This window comes from Ursus arctos, unplaced genomic scaffold, assembly GCF_023065955.2.
Source record: "Ursus arctos isolate Adak ecotype North America unplaced genomic scaffold, UrsArc2.0 scaffold_13, whole genome shotgun sequence".
Taxonomy (NCBI): Eukaryota; Metazoa; Chordata; class Mammalia; order Carnivora; family Ursidae; genus Ursus; species Ursus arctos.
This window is the reverse complement of record NW_026622797.1, coordinates 35,628,040-35,647,707: the sequence shown is the minus strand read 5'-3', so window position 1 is coordinate 35,647,707 and position 19,668 is coordinate 35,628,040. Positions and strand designations below refer to the sequence as shown.

Here is a 19,668-nt window from a genome sequence, read left to right as displayed (position 1 = left end):
CTGCTAAGTTTATTTTCTTTTCCACAGTACTCTGAGATTTCTAAAATATGGGAGTTTTGAGAACAGCTTTCTTACCTATAATATAAATAGCCCACCCAACTTCCCATGATTTAAATTCTGCTATTATTTCCACTTCTAGCTAAATAAGAGAATAACAAGAGAAAGTTATGCTATAACAAAGACAATGTGAAAGTTTTGAAATATATTTTGAGTTCTCTTGACACCATTTGTAAAGCTGTAGAAGATTTAAACCATTTTACAGTCTGTATTATGTTTCAGAACTTGCATACACACAATATTCATTCAATTTCATAGAGAAAATTTAGAGCCAATAATAACTTTGGTATTTATTAAAAGCAGGTCACCCTTTTAACGGTGAAATGTCTTGTGCTAAAAGCAGGAATAGTTCTCTTCACTAGGTTTGTTAAGGAAGACTCAAAGAATACAGGAATGTTGCTTGGAAAGGATGATTTATAGCACTTGAAATATCCATGAAAGCAAATATTGTCATTATGTTTTCTAAAAGGACAGTATACTAATTAGAGCACCTTTACATTAATGAACTGTTAACATTGGAAAAGTACAGCAACTGTTTTGTGTTGTTACAACTAAGTTCTATCTTAGAGACAATGCTAAATTATTAAAAATAATGTCCATTAATCACTGGGCATATTAAAATACTTACCTTTTCTACATTTTTGTCTGCTGATGACTTCTACTAAATTCAATCTCTAACAGTCTTCATTGACTAAATAATTGTCCTAGTATCTTCCTTTTCAAAACACTCCGAAAAGGAAGGAGGAAAAGAAGAATGAATTAACAATCGTGGTGTAACTATTAAATAAGCCAAGTGCTTTCCACAAGTAAGCATATTTAATCCTTAGAACAATGCACTATAGATATTATCATCTTATTTACAGAAGAGAATTAAGCATCAGAGAGACTAGATAAATTGTCCAAAATCAAATAGCCAGTAAATGTCAGAACCAGAAGTTGTTAAGTTCTGTGTATCTAAGTTTGTTTGTTTGTTTTTTAAACTCCCTGTATCCTATGTCAATAATTTCTCATTTCTTGTCATGTCAGGTTGAGTCTGCTCAGCCTGGCTTTCGCAATCATCTGTTATCTGGTCTCTCTTTGGTTAATCAGCCTTCCTTTTCACTGCTCTCCAGAATGAAGTTTCTTCAGTTCTCAATTTGCTTCCACCTCCAGGCCTTTATTTTATTCAATCTGGAGCTAGAAGACTCAAACACTCTTGTATATCAATCCAAATCCTTAATACTCCATGGCAATCCCTTCCCTTATTATAAATAACATTCCCCGATCTTTTTTGAGTTTATTTTATTGTCTGCCTACTGTTTTTCCGTGTCTCTCTTCTCTTATTGTGGTATAACAACACACCTTCAGGCTTACCATCCTGTCCTCTTTTCCTCTATAGCATCCACATAGTACTCTGTCTCTCACTACCTGATTTGAAAATGGGTTGTTTTTCTTCTAGATCCTTTATATACCACATAATTACTAACCATATGGCCATACTGTTGTGTGCAGGGCAGGGTGTAGAAGTGTATATAATTTAATAGAATTTATTTAGCACCTGCTTTTATGAATGTTTTAATTCTCTGAAGAAACAAAATATGCAGTCTTTATGTATTTAAAATATACATAAAATACAACATGAAGGCAGACTTTTATCAAAGTATGAAAGTATAAAGGACAGCTTTGTTGTTTTTCCTGCTACACACACACACACACACACACTACTTTATATCATAATGGATAGTAGAAAGGAAAGATGAAGGAAAAGAGAGATCTTACATCAGCAGAGTACATATCCTTCAGTAATTTACTTTCTTCTCATCACTTCTGGTATTGTTATCTATCTTCTTGCTGTATGTGACTGACGTTAATTCAAGGTTCTGAAACTGAGATATTTAATTGGACCACATTAAGTTTAGGAAGAATCTTGCACGATTACTTGAGGGAGCTGACTTTTAACTCTCGTGTCAGTAATAGTGATTTCGCCAAAAAAGATCAGGACTGAGGATCTCATGATTCTGCTGCCAAATTTAAGAATCATCAAATGTTTTGTGGTTTCAGACACCATTTTTTCCCTAGTGAATTACTACTTACATGGGGCAGTGTAATTCATGTTTTCCTGTATTTAGCTACATTCCAAAGAATTTCATAAGCATTTCCCTGAGCTCATTTTCCCATCCTCAGTCTGATGGCATGAAGCAAGAGGGGATTTTTGATGAATATACTAATATTTTATATCTTGGAATGTAGATTAGGGGTATTTTCATAGAGACCTGAAAAGGGATTGGAAATGGTGGGAATGAAAGTCATTTCTTCTGGGAATCCTCACTGTTACTGATTATGTTCTTGCACCAAATTTGATTTGTGCACAAGAAGAGGGGCTTCTATACTGACATGCTTCTTCACTTCCATCTTTTATTTTATCCATGCCTACATGCATAAATATCATTTCATGTTTTACCTCCTCATTCACAGGAGGCTGCTTTTTTAATTTGCCAACAAGAACTGCACTGTGAATGAAGATAAAGGCCACAAGAAGAAAGAGGAGTAATCAGTTGTTATTTTTCATAATTAATCCCTTCCCCCCACAATTAAAGCAGAAAATATTCATTAGCCACTTGACCCCAAAATCATTAAACTTGGGGTTTCTCAACATCAAAAAGGGAATATGCTGTTTTTCTTTGATTCTGACCTCCAGCTTCCTGATGGTGTGCCTAAGTGTATGTCATCTCCACAAACAAATTGGAGAAGAGATGCGCAGTGGTGCCCACCCTTTTTGGAATAATAAAGGGTCTCAGCTATTGAAAACTGATGCCACATCATCTCTGCCTTCCATGAGGAATCCTTAGCTCTTATTGTAGTTATACATACCCTGTTTTTATTTTCTTTTTCTCTCTTTAGGTTTCTGTTACAGTAAAATTGTATATAAGTCAAAATTAGACCCTACTGCTCCACATTAAAGCATCTCATCTAAATCAGGCCAAAAGCAAAACTAATCAGCTCAATTTAGAAATTTGATTCCAATTACCAATATTTTAGAACATGCAGGTGGGATGCACTTACAGTTCTAATATCATGTAGATGTAGGAAAATTGTAACTATTTTGTTGTCTTTTCCAGTAGCTTTTTTGATAGATCCCTTGCTTTCTATAGTATTTGTATATTTCTTTTTTTTCCCTCCTAAATGATTACCTTTTAATTGAATTAAAAACTCTGTGGGGTGAGGCTATGTCTTCTTTAAACTGCCCTTCTTTAAATTAATACACTTTTTAAAAATTTTGTTTTTACATCAGAGGAAGTGAGTATGTTTTTGTTGTATGCACGAATGAATGAATAAATGATAAACTAATTCTGAGTAGGAATGTTCAAGTAATAAGCAATTTTTAAATGTACCCTTTCAAAAAACTCTGCTTGTAATCTGATACCAATAAATTTCCTCATAAATGACTCATATTTCATGAGTAACTAACATACCCAGGCACAGACTAAGTATTTTGGGTAACATAAAAATATATTAGACTCAGCCCTTGTCTTCCATCAGCTTTTAATCTAGTTGCAAGTTCCTGGGAAATACTTCGATTTTGACACTAAAGAAATCTCATGCCAGAAGTTTCTCCCAGTACCAATTAAAAATATTTTCCCTCAAGTTCCCTGAGGCCAAACTATACAAGTTCTGCAAATTACCTGATTACGGAAATGAGATCTAGAATAAGCACTGCAAAAAAAAAAAAAAAAATTCCCAAAATTACCAACCAAAGCATTTTAAAAAATCAAACATAGTGGTATCAGGAGATATACAAGAAGTCAGAGGGGAATACAACAGCATTCTTCACCCGACTCCATGTATTTCCTTCTCAGAGCGGCTTAACCTTTGCTTTCCAGGCAGCCAGTGTGCTTAGACTAGAAAAGCAGAGATGATGTCAAAGATCTTCTCAAAGTCCAGGAAGCTTTTGTTTCTCACTTGAAGAAGCCTCAGTATTTCTAAAGATACACAGATTTGCATTGTCTAATTTAAAAAAATGGCTTTGTTCTCAACGCTAACCAGGAAGAAGTTTTTGACAGTGTCAGACTTACTGGATCAATGAGAAGGGACTTCTGGCTTCTCAGTCAGACAAGGATCAGTAGAAGCTGAGCCATGGAAGCCCACCAAAACCACAAAACATTAACACTGCTGCTCTGCTTCCATCCCTGCTACAGAAGCCATTTGAAGCAATTTTTTTATACAGTTCTCAACTTGTGGTAAGAAATTAAGCCCAAAGCATCTTAGTAAACCTTGTGTTTTGATTTACTAAACATTCAAGAATTCATTTTCTTCCTTTCGTAGATTTGTGTCATGATTTTATTTTAAAAATGCATGGCTTTGTTTCCACTTATTTGTTCCCAGAAATGGTTCCATGTGTACAATACATTCATAGTCTTTCTTTTAGTTCTCTGAGGATCTCAGCACACTAAAGGAGGAAGAAAGTAGTGTGAACACCAAACCAAGAAATTTCCGGCATCTGAACAAGCCTTGCTGCTGGAGCCTAGTAAAGATAAATACTCATCCATCCAGTGCCTTCATTTCTGTAATGTCTCACTGTCTAAGTTAATAAATGCTTCCTTGCTAGTTTTTTGGCATCTCTTTGAATGAGGAATGTAAACTGAAAAGGCCAAGGAGACGAAAACTGGCACAAAACTCTATGATGAATAATATCAGGAGACACAGAGACTAGCTCAGTAGTCCCATATACAGTGCCACAATCTCTATCAGAGGACAGATGAATTTGCTGCCTGGGATGGGGCTGTTATATAATTTCTAGATACTTGAAAAAATAGAGAAAAAGAATAAGAACAAATCCAAGTCCAATTTTATGAAAAGAGAAGTTAAGTATAAAACAAGAGATTTATAGAAAAGATATTAAAGACAATTTAAGCTTGATAAACAGAACCATCAACATATAATCTTTAGATATTGGGAAAGGAAAACAGTGTGGATTTTTGAAGAACACTTAGAAGTTCTGGGAGAAACTTCCAGCAAAGTTAGACTAAAACTATTACTTAGTTATCTCTGTTTTTGCACTGTATTATAAACTATTACTGTTTAAAAGCCTAAAAAAGCCCCTGGAAAATCACGCTCATCTTTCCCAAGTTGAATACCACTAAAAAGAAAACTTTCATCTTAGTGCTGAAGAGTCTGACTAAACTTTAGTTCAGATGGTTTACCCAAAGAAGCCATCAATTATATATTTTTAAAGTTTTTTTTTTCTTTTCACATATTAGAGAGTTTTTCCCAGGCCATCGTGTTCAAATCCTTGATTAGAATATAGAAATCATGTGCCCAGATGATTTGAAAAGAGTATTTCTTAATTCAGACCCACCCAGCAAATGGGTAGTTTGGTTACTCATTATCTTATAGGCCTCTAGGAAAGCAGTTTTGAAGTGTGTTGCAGAAGATGGAAGTGGAAAATTAGAGGTAACTTTCCCTGGGAATGGTTCACCATCAAGGTACACTGGAGAGAGGTTGGGGTTGGATATGATGGCAATAAAAGATATATTATTTACATTTTGGGGGTTCCACCAAACCAGGAATACAGAGCCCTAATAACTGAAAAGTTTAACTCATGTTCCAAGATCGTTCTTGGGTGAAATAGAAAGAGTTTCAAATAAGTGGACTTGATTTAGGGGGAAAAAAAGATGGTTCTTGGAACTCCACCTTTTATATCAGAAAGGAGGAGTAAGAGATGAAGGTGAGAACACCCTTTTTCTATAAGGACATTCCCTAGCAGTTGTTCAGACTTTTTTTCTCATAACCAATTGACCAGAACTGAGGATCACACCTAGTCGCAAAAAAGACTGAGAAATGTAACCATTTCTTCAAATAACCATGGGCCAGTAAAAAATTGACACTCTAAGGAATAAAGAGAACATAGATATTGGGAGACAAATAGCACTATGGACCTCAGTAAGAAAAGACTAGAACTGTTTGTGTAAATGGAGAACATGCTTGTTTATAATGCTCATCATTGTTCTTCAAAAATAAAAATAACTTCTCTAAATTTTGCTGGTATTTTGGAATTATGTTAGCTTTACATTCCCTTGAAGAAGTTATTCTTAGTCAAAATTTTCTCAATTTTTATCTATCTTTTAACATTCATGCAGAAACTGTTAACATCTTATACATGACAATGAATCATTTTCTAAATAATGAGATTTCAACTAGCACACACATTTGCTTGCTCAAAATATTTACCTCTGTTGTTAATTATAACATATTCTTAAGTTTTAATTAAATTCTAAATTTAGTCTATTGTTAATTTTCTCCTTTGTTGTTTATTCTCCATAAGAGTTATAGGAACTACATGAGGACTACATATTAGTATGTGAAAGTTGGGAGGGAACCTCCAGTTTGGAACACTATGCCAAGGATCTTTTGGCTAAACTGAATGTGTCAGTTTCTTACAGCATTGCTTCCTAGAGGCAAAGAGAACAGGAAAGGTACAATTGGATTGTGGTTCATATTTATTAATTTTAATACTAAACACAATTAAGTTACCAGTAAGATAGTATTCTAAGTACTCATTTGTGTCTGCCATATGAGCTGAACTGTAAGTACATTGGTGAATAAAAGTCATGACAACAGTCTTCAAAAAAAAAAACACCATTAAAAAAACCCCATAATTCCAATACATTGGTGAATAAAGGCATGACACAGCCTTGCAATCTAGCCTCAGTTTGTCTCCTATAAAACAGGCATAAAAAGATTCATTGTTAGTTAGATGAGACATATTTACATGTTAACAGCCATGTTTGTTAACAATCTCAACCATGTTTAAGGGAAAAAAAAGTTCTGGAACCAGCACAATTCTGTATATGTATAGAGTGAGACTCAACAACATTAGGAAGGTGGTTATTGCAGCTGTGAAATAAGCACAGAGTTGGGACAAGGTTTAGAGCACATTTTGTGTCTGGTGGATGAAAGACACATGTGTAGGTGATTTCATGCAATTCTGCTTCTTTCCCACAGCTCTTTGCTTTAGTAGAGTGTATTAGTTACCTATTGCTGTATAACAAATTACCCCAAAACTTAGTAGTTTTAAAATAATGTATTTATTATCTCATAGTTCTAATGAGTCAGGAATCAAGATATAGCTTAGTTTGGTATCGCTGACTCCACCTCCCTCAAAGGATACAATCAAAGTGTTGGCTGGGACTATAGTCATTTCAAGGCTCCCCTGAGGGAGAATGTGCATTCAACTCATATGGCTTTTGGCTGGTCTCAGGTTCTTGCTGGCTCTGGTTAAGACATCAGCTTTTTGCCATGTGAGCCTTTCTACAGGGCCCCTCACCAGAGGAAGCCGACTTTCTTCAGAATGAGTGAGTAAAAGGGCAAGAGAAGGAGTAATCCAGATGGAAGACACTGTCTCTTTGTTACCTAATTTTGGAAGTCACATTACATCACTCTTTCCAATTTCTATTCATTTCAAGGGCATCACTAGGCCTAGCCCACACCCAAGAGGAGGAAATTACACAAGGAAAAAAATATCAGGAGGCAGAGAACCATTGGGGAGTATTTTAGAGGCTGCCTACCACATCTTGTGAGGTAACTTGATAAGGAAAACACATGGACTCTTGGACAGTCCCTCCGACTAAAGGTAGAATTTGGGCTCTGCACCTCACTAGCTGCATGAATATGCACAAGTCTCCAGTCTCCACTGTGAAGATAAATAAATGAAGGCTACAATATTGTACCATCCCTCAGTTCGGCATATATAAAATGGACACAATAATCTATAACTCTTAGGTGTGTGGTTAGGATTAAAAAGAGTAACTTGTGCTTAACATATAGGAGGCATGCAGCAGATATCCCCCTATCCTGGTAGAAGTAACAGGTTTGTTTGTAAATTCAAGAAAAACAGCTGTTCACAGTGACTGTCCCGTGAACTTCCTGGGTTCAGCATTGGTGCCTTTTTGCAGAATAACCAACATATTTATATCTTCAGAATTCAGTAAAGGCGGTGGTTATTTTGGACCACTTTCTGTCAGAAGCAGAATATTATGACCCAACTGAAAGGAGATATTTTTTCTAAGTTTTTTTTTTTTTTTCTCTTCCTGGTACTTGAGTTCAGCCAAGATACAGCAATTCCTCATTATTCTCAGTTAATAGTTAGATCTCTAAATGGTGTACTTTTTACTTGGCCCTGACAACACAACTGGAGTGTTTTGATAATTTCTAGATGTTACATTTTAGAAGGGGGCATGGACAAATGGGAACATGTTCAGAAAAATGATCAGATTGATGAGTGGACTCTAAAATCAGCCATGAGTCATATTAAAGATGAACTACCAGAAAAAGAATATTTAACTTAAGGAAGGAAAGACTTGCTATATATGGTAACTACCTTCAAATATTTTAAACTGTTATGTTGGAGAGATTATATTTATTTTTTATTGTTTGGAAAGCTAGAGCTGGGACAAATGTGCTGGGAAATATAAATGTAAAGAAAAATTTCAGAGAGAGTTAAAATGAATGGAGCTGAATAGTTCGGCATCCTACTAGCTAGTCTTAAGAAATTTCACTTATCATCTCTGAGACTTGGTCTCTGAATCTGTAAATTTATAATAATGATCCTATATTATGGATCTACAGTGTGCCATATACTGAATAAGTTGTTTTGTATATAACAATAATGCTAAGGATGGTTCTTCTTCTTTTACACATAAGGGAAGAGCTTTGTGGCAGTAGGTTTCAACCTTCTGCTGAAGAGTTTCTTCAATATTTGTTTTGGTGCCTGAGACATGCTGGTACAGAATATTTTTTTCTAAGTGAAGTTATTGCCTATGTTAGTGATCAAACCAGTCAGTATCACAATTTTATTTGGCTTATAATCTATTAGTAGAAATTGAAAATGAGTACCTGGAGTAGGCCTTTAAAGCCATAATGGCTATGTTGAAACAACATTAGGTGAGTGTGTGTGTGTGTGTGTGTGTGTGTGTGTGTGTTCAATATTAAAAAACTATGAGAGCTTAGATTTTTCTTTGATAAAGTCTTGAAAAGGTCACCTGATCTTTAAATATCAGATTTTTTCCTATGAAATGAAGAAACTGTTATAGGTAGTTCCTCTTCATTTCACATATCTGGAGCTCTATAAATAGACTGAAAATTACATGAGTTGGAAATGATAAATTAATAAGCTTCCTTTTTACTTCTTGAATATACATATTATAATTTAAGTGAAATGAAATGTCACTGTTTATTCTTATTTATACTTACCAAATGTAGTGTTCTTTTGACATTCTTCAGGTTGCACAGGTTTGATTCCATCAGGACTTGAGTGGAGAACAACATATATTTCATTTTGCAAATATAGTAATTTCAGTCATAACCATGACTACAAAATTTAAAATTTAAAACATTATAGAACATTTGCTATCTTAACATGGATTTTAATTTTATTTATATATTACAAAGAGGCAGTGAGGTGGAACTACATAAATGAAAGGAAAATGAGAAGAAAAAGGATTAGAAGAATCTTGATAAAGAGAAGGCAAAGAGATCCAACCCATTTATAATTGGAGTCCTCAGTAAAGAAAACTAAAATTTAAGAAGAAACCCCATGATTACAATTATAATTCAAGACTTTTTTAAGAAATAAAAAATACTTGAGTCTAAATATTAAAAAATATGCAATGCATGTGAAAAATGATCCAGAATAGTCAATACTAAGACATTATTGGACTTGAAAGATAAAGGATCCCTTTTCAAGACTCTACCAAAGTAAAAGAAATAAAAATCACCTATAGTAAGAAGAGCATCAGACTGGCCCACATTCCCCTGCTGCAACATTCAATGTCATTCAGTTGAATGACATCTAAAAAATTTGACTAAAAAAAGTCAACCCAAGGATGTCACATCTAGCCAAACTATCCTTCAAGTTGTAAAATACTATACAATAATTTACATGCAAAGATTCCCTTGAGCTTTTCTGAGAAAACTCAGAGAATGAAGTTCAGCCCACTGAGTGATGAATAAAGAAACTACAGCAAATGGACTATGTGAATACTATATATAAATGCTTAACTACAACCAAAATACATAGAAAACATTTATACAATACTTCCTTTGTACAACCACTGTTCTAAATTCTTGATATATATTAACTGTAGATATTAGAGTAACTGATGAAAATGTAAATATAACATGATTTCGCAATTTACACGTAAGCCTCACAATTTAAAGGAAGGCTTAGAGAATATTTGCAGTTTACTTCATGTAAATGTGGGGATCAAATGACTTAATTTCAAACATACTGAAATAAATCAACTATCAGAATATAAATCGATTTAACTATATAAAATTAAATACTACAAAAGATAATATTGCCTAATTTTGGATGGAATGAGGGGAGGGTAAGAAAAAGAAACAGGATAATGCTATATTGATTGTGATAGAAGTATGATGGACACAGTTTTTAAAATACCAGGCTGAAAGTAAGATGTAAAGTTGTAAAAGTAATCTCTAGAATAAAAAATGTAAAAAATTAAGTATTTTAATAATTACAAATATACATAACAAGCAAAGAAAAAAAGACTACCTACTGAAAGACTTTTTAAAAACCATAAAACAGAAAACACAACATAAAATAGAGTCAGAGCTAAGGGAAGACATAGGTTCATATTTATAAATATGGTTTAAAAGAAAAGACAAAAGATTTACTAAAAGAAAAAGCTTTTCAGATTGAGTCACAAAGTAAAACCTAACTCTGTACCAAGTACATGAGATACACCTAAATCTTAAATGAAAGGTAGAAAATGTATATAAGTTTATCATGATTATCAAGCAAATGCTAATAATCAAAAGCAAAGATGTTATGCTATCAAAAATGGCAGCATAATTTGTTACAGAACAATCTTTGTTTTGAGAATAGCTAAGAAGCAAGAATCACACACACACACAGAATCTGTTTTGAGATATTGGAGAGGGAGGCATAAAGAGGATCAGAGAAACCAGAAAGAAGGGTGATAAAGAGAGAAAAATCCAATATTCAGCCTATTGACATTGTTAGTTTCCAAGCTGCGGCTGAGAAGGTGAGAAACTGAACAAAGTCTCCAGGAGTCCTTTGAGAATATGGAAACAAAAGTTGGACTTCAGGACCTTCCAAAGAGAGAGATCTGACATATAATCCAGGATTTCAGATGAGATTCCCACTGGGCTACACTCTAAGAATAAGGGAGAAACAGAAATAGACCAACCCTCCTAAAGAATGAGGACCAATCTAGAAAGGGTTAAGTTCTTGATTAGATTAAGGTGATCTGCCTTTAGCCTATTTGCCTAAAACAAAATGAATCCTTTCTTGAGGAAAGTAACATCATCTAGAACTTCAAATAATCCCTATAACTTTCCATTTATTTTTTTAAATTTCTATATTTTTACAGTCTTGAGGTCTTTTTTTTTTTTTTTAATACTTATCATGCCATGAGTTCATAGGGGATATGTTCGAGCAGCTCAGGCGCCTGTCCTGTTTTTCCTCACAAAGTGTGCTTCTCTGGGTGGAGGAGGCTGGCGCTTCAGTTGAACCCAAGTACCTTTCTCTCTGGCTTCCTTCTTTTCCTGGTCATTTTCCTTCACATGCTTCAGGAAGCTATCTCAGCTCTTTGAGTGTTTAGAATGCTCAATACATAAATTCTCTTGGCAGGAATCTTCCCCTTAACTTGTTTGTTTATAGCAATGCAAACAGCGTTCTGGGTAATATTTTAGACTCTTCCAGTTTTGCCATGGTAACATTTGTGGGGTGTTCCTTTCTGAACAGTGCCCATCCCCTTGATGTCTACAATATCCCCTTTCTTGTAGATTTGCACATATGTGGCCAAAGAAACAACTCCATATCTTCTAAAAGGCCTAGAGAACATATAGCAGGTGCCTCTCCTCTTTCCCTCTGTGTTGGTCATTTAGTGAATTACTGGAAGATGAACATTCTGGCTGAAAAAGCCCTACAAGTTTTCATTTAAAATGACTATAGTGAAAAAATTACAGGTCAGATATGGAGACAGACCATGTGACAAAACAGGCAAGAAGAAAAACAACTAATAAAAACAGAACCAAAAGAGAGATAGATATAAAAGTTGCTAGATGCAAATATAGATTGACTGTGCACTTCTGACTAGGATGTAAAAGATTATGTCAAGCCTAAACACTCACAATTTACAACTAAGAGAAAAAGAGAATTACAAAAAATAATTTTGAAAAGGCAGCCTATAGCTATGGAAGCTATGAGGATTAAATGGCCCTAAATTACATAGAGAAGAAAAACATTCAGAGGTGAGTAGATAAATAACAGCTTGGTTTGTTTGTTTGGTTGTTTGTTTATTATATATGGGGATTTGCCAGTTCTTGATGTGAGCTGAAGTGTGTAGCTTGCTCATACAGAGAGCAACAGTTAAAAGGAGAAACCAATGTAGCAGTTAGCAGTCTCTTGGGGGGTAGAGAGACAAAATTAAAGGCTTGAGGTCTACAGATACATAACCATTTTCCACAAAAGACATTTGCTATATTCTAAGACTATATAAAAGGCTGAAATCTAAACTAAAGTTTTGAAAGTGAAATCTATTGCAGTCTCATACTTAGAAAACAAAGACCTAAAAACAGAAAAGGCAAGAAATGAAAGCCGTAGAAGATGTGGTGTATTGGCACTGAGGATCAACAATCCTTTTTACTAACCAATGCTGAGTATACCAAAAAGTTGAGAAACCAAACCTCTGGCAGACCATTACTGCTGGGATAAAATCATTGGATGAATGTATTGGAGAAGTAGGTTATTTATACAATCTGGGGAAAAAATGTCCTCACATATTGTTTAGTAGTTACCAAGGGGAAAATGATATTTATACAGTGAAAAAAACCTGACTTTGCCTTAACAAAGTGACTAAAGTTAACATCATCAGCAACAGGGCAAAAGAATATTGTGTGCCTCTAGAAATGATATGCTAAGAAGATTCACAGCATCAGTTATATAGATAGTATTCCTTCCAGGATAGTCCTAATCTGCATCTCCTCATGGAAAACAATAGCCAACAACCGGGATAGGCCGGTGATGGGTATTAAGGAGGGCACGTATTGCATGGTGCACTGGGTGTTATACACAAGTAATGAATCATGGAACTTTACATAGAAAACTAGGGATGTACTGTATGGTGACTAACATAATATAATAAAAAAATATTATTTAAAAAAACCCCAAATTGATGGACTTTGTATAAAACATCTGACATATATTCTTTATAAAAGTCACTTCATGAAAGAAAAAGTGTTGTGTCAGTTCCAGCCTATTAATAGTGGTGTTCTTGGCTGGAAAGGCCTGAGGCTCTCACCCAGGGTTCAGTATTTCTTTGTAGTGAGCCCCACATACATTCCCCCCAACACTACCAGGACCAATGTTGTGGCTGGACTGGCCGTTATGGTTCTTATTATGATGACAGGACACACTTCAGCAAAACCACCAGGGAACTTAGAAAAGCAAGATTTTTTACTAATAAGTGCTAGAAGATACACAGCAAGCCTGAGGGCAACACGATGAGGTCACAGGTGGAGAGAGAGGGAGGGAGAATGGACCAGGAGCTCTGCTTTCATTAGGGTCTGAGGATGGAGTGCTTAGAGTTCCAGGGGTTCACTCTGTATTGGTGAATTTAGAGCATTAAGAATGGAAATTAAGTCCCAGGAAGGAAAAAGTGGGGTCACTTAAGTGGTCAGTGATCTATCATTACCAGGGCTTTCTCAAGAGGGAACTTCATGGGTAGGGGTGACCTGGTTCCCTATCTAGTTGTTTTACTAGTAGCTGTGCCATACAGCTGGCAATAGCTTATTCAGAATGAATGTCTTTGATATGGATGCCTCAGCAATCAAAAGCTTAATGTCAGACACTTCCATTACAGTCAAAAAGCTTAATGTCAGGCACTTGCACTGCACAAAGAAAGACTGAGAAACTTTCAAATTAAAAGAGATTAAAGACATATGACAAGTAAATGGATGCATGATTCTGCATTGGATATTTGATCAGAAAAAAAATTCTATAAAGGACAACATTGAGACAATAGGTGAAATAGTTTTGTATTCATGTTTAGTTTTTCTGAACTTAATAGTTGTGCCATGTTTTATGCAAGAAAATGTCATTTTTCTTAGGAAACATACACTGGAGTATTTTGGGGTGAAGGGTCATGATATTTGACACTCTCGAATGTTTCAGCTGATATATAACGTGTGTGTGTTGTGTGTGTGTAGAAAAGAAGGTGTGCAAAAAAATCATGAATTGTCACTCTAGGTGAGTGTGCATGGGAGTTCATTGTACTATTCTTGAAATTTTCTTGCAGTTGAAATATTTTTTAAGTAAAAGTTAGAAAAGAGCATGAGAAAACTCTGAAGAACTACGTTATAAGAACAGAAGCAAACCAGAACTAACCTTAGCCCTGACACTTAGGTGATATTATGCTCATTTTGGTGACCTGGCTTATCACTGATTGGAGGATAGTGATTTTCTAGTGGACATGCACTATAAGAGATATTAAAAGAAATCTTCAGGCAGTGGGAATATGATACTCAATAAAAATTTGGATCTACTTAAAGAAATAAAGAGTGCTGGAAATGAAATAAGGAGGGTAAAATCATTTTTTTCTTATTTTTAATTCCTGCAAAACTCAATTAGCCCTCTAAGATAGGGGCTGGCAAACTTTTTAATAACAAATACTTTTCAGCTTTGTGGGGAAAATGGACATTGTTGCACTGACTCAACTGTCTGTGTAGTGCTTAAACAGCCATTGAAACATATAACAAATAAGTGTGGTTTGTTCCAACAAAACTTCACCCTTTCATCAACATAGTCTGTATTTTTGTCATATTGATCTCTTGGTGGCTTCCCTAAGGTGCAGCACTCTCTCATTCCTCCACATAGTAGCTCTTACTGATCCCCGTTTCTGGTATACATTACTTTCTCAGACTATTTACCTTTAGGACCTTTATCTATTCTTCAAGACTCAATTCAGATGTCATTTCTTTTAAGAAATCTTTTCAAAACTTTTATTCCTAATAGGCAGAATAGGTTTCCTTGTCTGTATGGTTCCACAGGAACTTACACCTCTTGGCTGTACCTCTGACTTGATTTGTGACCCTTGGAAGGTGTTTAATATCCCTAGATCTCAGTACTCTCATCTATAGGATTATAATAATAATACCTAAATTACAAGGCTGTTCTGAGAATGCCTGTGCATTAGTTAACAAAGAGATTGGGCCAGAGAAAGCATTTAATCCATATGAAATGGTGTATAATAATATTGTGATGATGATAGTTACTCCTTTGTCATACTACTTAGTGATGGATGATATTGGCCAGAAGTAAATTTTTTTTTGTTTTGCAATACTTTTTAAAAATATGCTTCATTAGCAAATGTAAAGGAAAGTTATAATAATGTCATTAGGTATATTTGGATTTTTTGTTATTTTAATAGCAATAAAATCTACTAAATCAGAAGAACATGTCTTACTCAGTAAGATATATGAAGAGGCAGGTAAGATAAGGAAGGATAAATGTTATGGTCCCTGTAATTTCTCAACCACCAAAGTGAAGTAAGCCAAGAACATAGCTGGAAGGGGACCAAGTGAAGCAGGGTCCAAATGAGCTTGTAAGCTATAAACCCTGATAGCACTAGATACAAGGCCCTGTTCACACCAAGGAGCACAGCAAATAGTAATGGACAGCATATGCTTGACTAATACCATCTCAAGAGAGCAACCATATTAAAGTTTGGAAGGGATATTGAATAGAGGTGATGAGTCTAGTGATGAATAAAAATGAACAACAAAATGCATACTTGGGAATATCTTGGGTTTGTCATGTGTCTATACATTTTTTAGTTGGTATTTTTAAGACCTGCATAAAGAAAACGAATATGGAGACACGTGTTGCCTCATGTCTTACTAGCTGCCCTTAAAAAATTTTTTAAATACCCTAATTATGTAATCATGAATGACAAGATAAAAACATATTTTCTCTTTTCTTCTCAACAGATTTAAAAAGTAATTGTATACAGTAGTATGCATATTGGGCCTATAAATGCATGTAAATAAATGTAATCTTGGGCCTATAACGTATTAAAATGTATTATATTTGCCAGTAATAGCACAAAGGAGGCAGATAGAAACAAAGCTGAATTGGACTTAACTATGTAATACTGGGTTTGTAATATTAATTGATGTAATATATAACATTAATAGATGTAACAATAATACCACAAAAGAGGGGGAAATAGTATAGTTATATAGGAGTCACATGTTTCTATATCTCACTGGAATCAAGCCAGTATAAAGCTAAAGCTGATTCTGTAAGTCAAAATATATATGGTAAGCCCTAGAGCAACCATTAATATATATCATATGTATATGTATAGATAGAGTAAAAAAAATCATTAAACAAGGTTAAACATTTCATTGGAAAATACTCAATACAGAAGAAAGCAGTAAAGTAGAAATAAGGGAACAAAAAGACATGAGACACATAGAAAACAAAAAGTAAAGTGGCAGATGTAAATCCAACTGTATCAATAATAACATTAAGTGTGAATGGATTAAACAATCAAATAAAAAATGCAGAGACTGTCAGACTGGGTTTTGTTTTTTTTTTTTAAACCTGATCTAACTATAAACTGTCTATAGGAACTACTTGAGACATAAATATTTATAGCAGCATTGTTTATAATGGTCAAATGGTGAAAACAACCCACATATCCATTAACTGACAATGGATAAATAAAATGTTCTCTGCCCATAAAATGGGATATTATTAAGCATAAAAATGAATGAGGTAGGGGTGCCTGGATGCTCAGTCAGTTAAGGATCCAACTCCTGGTTTTGGCTCAGGTCATGATCTCCAGGTCCTGAGATGGAACCCCAAATAGGGCTCCATGCTCTGTGTGGAGACTGCTTGTTTCCTTCCCTTTGCTCCTCACCCCCCCACTTTCTCTCTCTTTCTCTCTCTAGAATAAATAAATAAAATCTCTAAAAGAAAATGAATAAAGTAATGACTTGTGCTACACCATGAATGAAGTTTAAAAACATTATGCTAAGTGAAAGAAGCCAGTCACAAAAGACCACAAATTGTATATGTCTACTTATATGAAATATCCAGGACAAAGAAATCTAAAGAGACAGAAAGTAGATTAATGATTGCTTAGGAATGGGAGTGAGGTGGAGAGATAGAGGATGGTATCTAAAGAGTACGGGATTTTTTTCAATGTGATGAATATGTTCTCAAGTTGGCTGTGGTGATGACTGCATATATCTGTGAATGACTATACTAAAAACCATTAAACTGTACACTTGGGGTAAATTATATGGTATATGAATTATATCTTAACAAAGATATTTTTCAAAAATAATAGAGGGAGGTACAGAAAAATGAATGACTAAAATTGAGAAATTCAAGAAAAGAACAGCATTAAACCTAATTCAGAATATTATTTTGGTCAGAACTAAGAAATCTTTCATAGTTTCTTTCTGAGAAATAACAAGAAATAGTATCAGAATCCCACTGTATAAAATACACAATCCATTGTGTGCATTTTTTAAAAAAAGATTTTACTTATTTATTTGATTGGGGGGGGCAAAGGGAGAGGGAGAAAGACTCTGAAGCAGACTCTGCACTGAGTGTGGAGCCCCACTCGGGGCTTGATCCCACAATCGTTGACAAATGACCTGAGACAAAACCAAGAGTCAGGCAGTCAACTGACTGAGCCACCCAGGCACCCCTCCATTGTGTACATTTTAAGTTATTAAGTTTATAGGGTTAAAAATAAACTTAAAAACACAATGACAATACACAATATTTCTGAGGCATATTTACGTATAGAGTAAAAGAAGAAAGTTTGAGGGGGGGCATAGTTCATGCTGAGGAGGAATTTCCTTTTCTAGGCCTTACAGATTGAAGTCTAGGCATATCCAGAGTAAGACTGCTTGCTTTTCTTTACTCATTATTTTTCCCAAAGGGAACAGGATGTAGTCATCTGATTAGTGATTTGAGGAGAAAGATTGATACTTGCTCTGCTCCATCTCCCCCTTCTTCTTCTTCTTGAGATCTGCTTGTGTCAGAAAGAAGGACCATTTGCTCTCCTTCACATGGTAAGTTGGCTCTGTTTTTTCATCAGAAATTCTAGTCTGGGGAGTGCTAGAATGTCAAATGGCCAAATGAAAAAGCATTTGCTTCTGTCTTATTTCCGTGTTTGTCTTTTACTTGGTCCTGAACTCGGCTGGGGGAAAGGATGATGCTTATTGAACGCCCTCAAAACCCAGCAGAAAAAAACAGAGTCAGCTGCTCTTCAGCTGCAGGAACCTGCCAGTGTAGTATTCTCAGCCGTCAGCACTTTCTCCACATTTCGGTCATTAGCACCAGAAAACACGAGGCTCACCTTCCTCATTAAAACTGACAAGGAAACAATCAAAACTAGCATTTACCTCTTCATAAAGGAAATGAGGAGAGACAACATGATCCGGACAAGGGGGTCCGAGGGTCTTCAAATCCACTTGCAACATTTAATTCATTAAGCCCCTTATTACATATATTGATGCTTATTATGCCATTCCTGATACATTTTTGTGTGTCTGAAATATGTTCTAATATTTTTTAAAGGAGAGAAGGGGTGTAACTGGACTCAAGATATAGAAAGCTATTACAGAAGGGGAAAATTGGAGGACTTTAAGATCTTTAAAGTGCACTATTTCTGCTTGCAAGTTTTTCTGAAAGAATCATTTCATGGACCTACAATATAGCAAGCCACTGTTTGCAAATGCTTGAAAAGTGTATATTTCTATGTAAACATTTATAGAAACAATTGAGCAGAAAAGAATTTCAAGCCCACGTGGTGACAATGCCTTAGCTTTGTGTATTGAAGCTAAACCCAAAACTTCTATTCTTCTTGAAGCTTCATGTATTGTCACATGCAACAAATTAGAAAGCTGTTTGAAATAATTCCCATTGTTTAAGATTATTTTTTCATTGTGAGAAAGCTTGCAGAGGACATTCATGTATACTTACTTTAAGACAAGTAGAATTGTCAACCACAAAGGACATAGAGAGAAGCAGTAACTGTGCATTACTGCCAACATATTGTTTAAGTCAGTGCTTCTCAAGGCTGTCTTTGGTAAAGGCCAGTCATTAAATTTTAAACATTTAAAAATTTTTCAGTTTTAAACATTAAATTTTTTTCAACGTATCATTTTGACTTTTAAAAATATATAATTAAAAGTAGTTTCCAAAAAATCAAATAGAAAATGTGCATATACAAATCCAAATCTATCATTCATCAGATTTGACAGGCACAAAATTATTCCATCCAATTGTGTAAACATTTCTAAATGAATACTCTTTCATTCTGTACTTATCTCACAGACCCATGAAACCGTAGACCAGCACTGGCCTATGGACCACTCTTTGAGTACCGCTGATCGAAGCCACTCTTTACTTTTGTCCTATATTATTTTTTGCCTTGACGGTAGTACACAAATATGCTTAATCTTGAGTTTAACCTGCTTTGACCTTTGTTTCTTCCTTTAAAGTATTTCAGCCTGTTTTTTCTTTTCCAGTTTTGTGTTATGCTCTGAACTGTTTTTCTCCGTTCT

At 34.9% G+C, this 19,668-nt stretch overlaps 1 pseudogene; it reads right to left on the bottom strand.

Moving 5' to 3' along the window:
* Positions 1 to 11,480: 11,480 nt before the first annotated feature.
* LOC125283647 (60S ribosomal protein L21-like) lies at positions 11,481 to 11,960 on the bottom strand (annotated as a pseudogene).
* Positions 11,961 to 19,668: the final 7,708 nt, after the last annotated feature.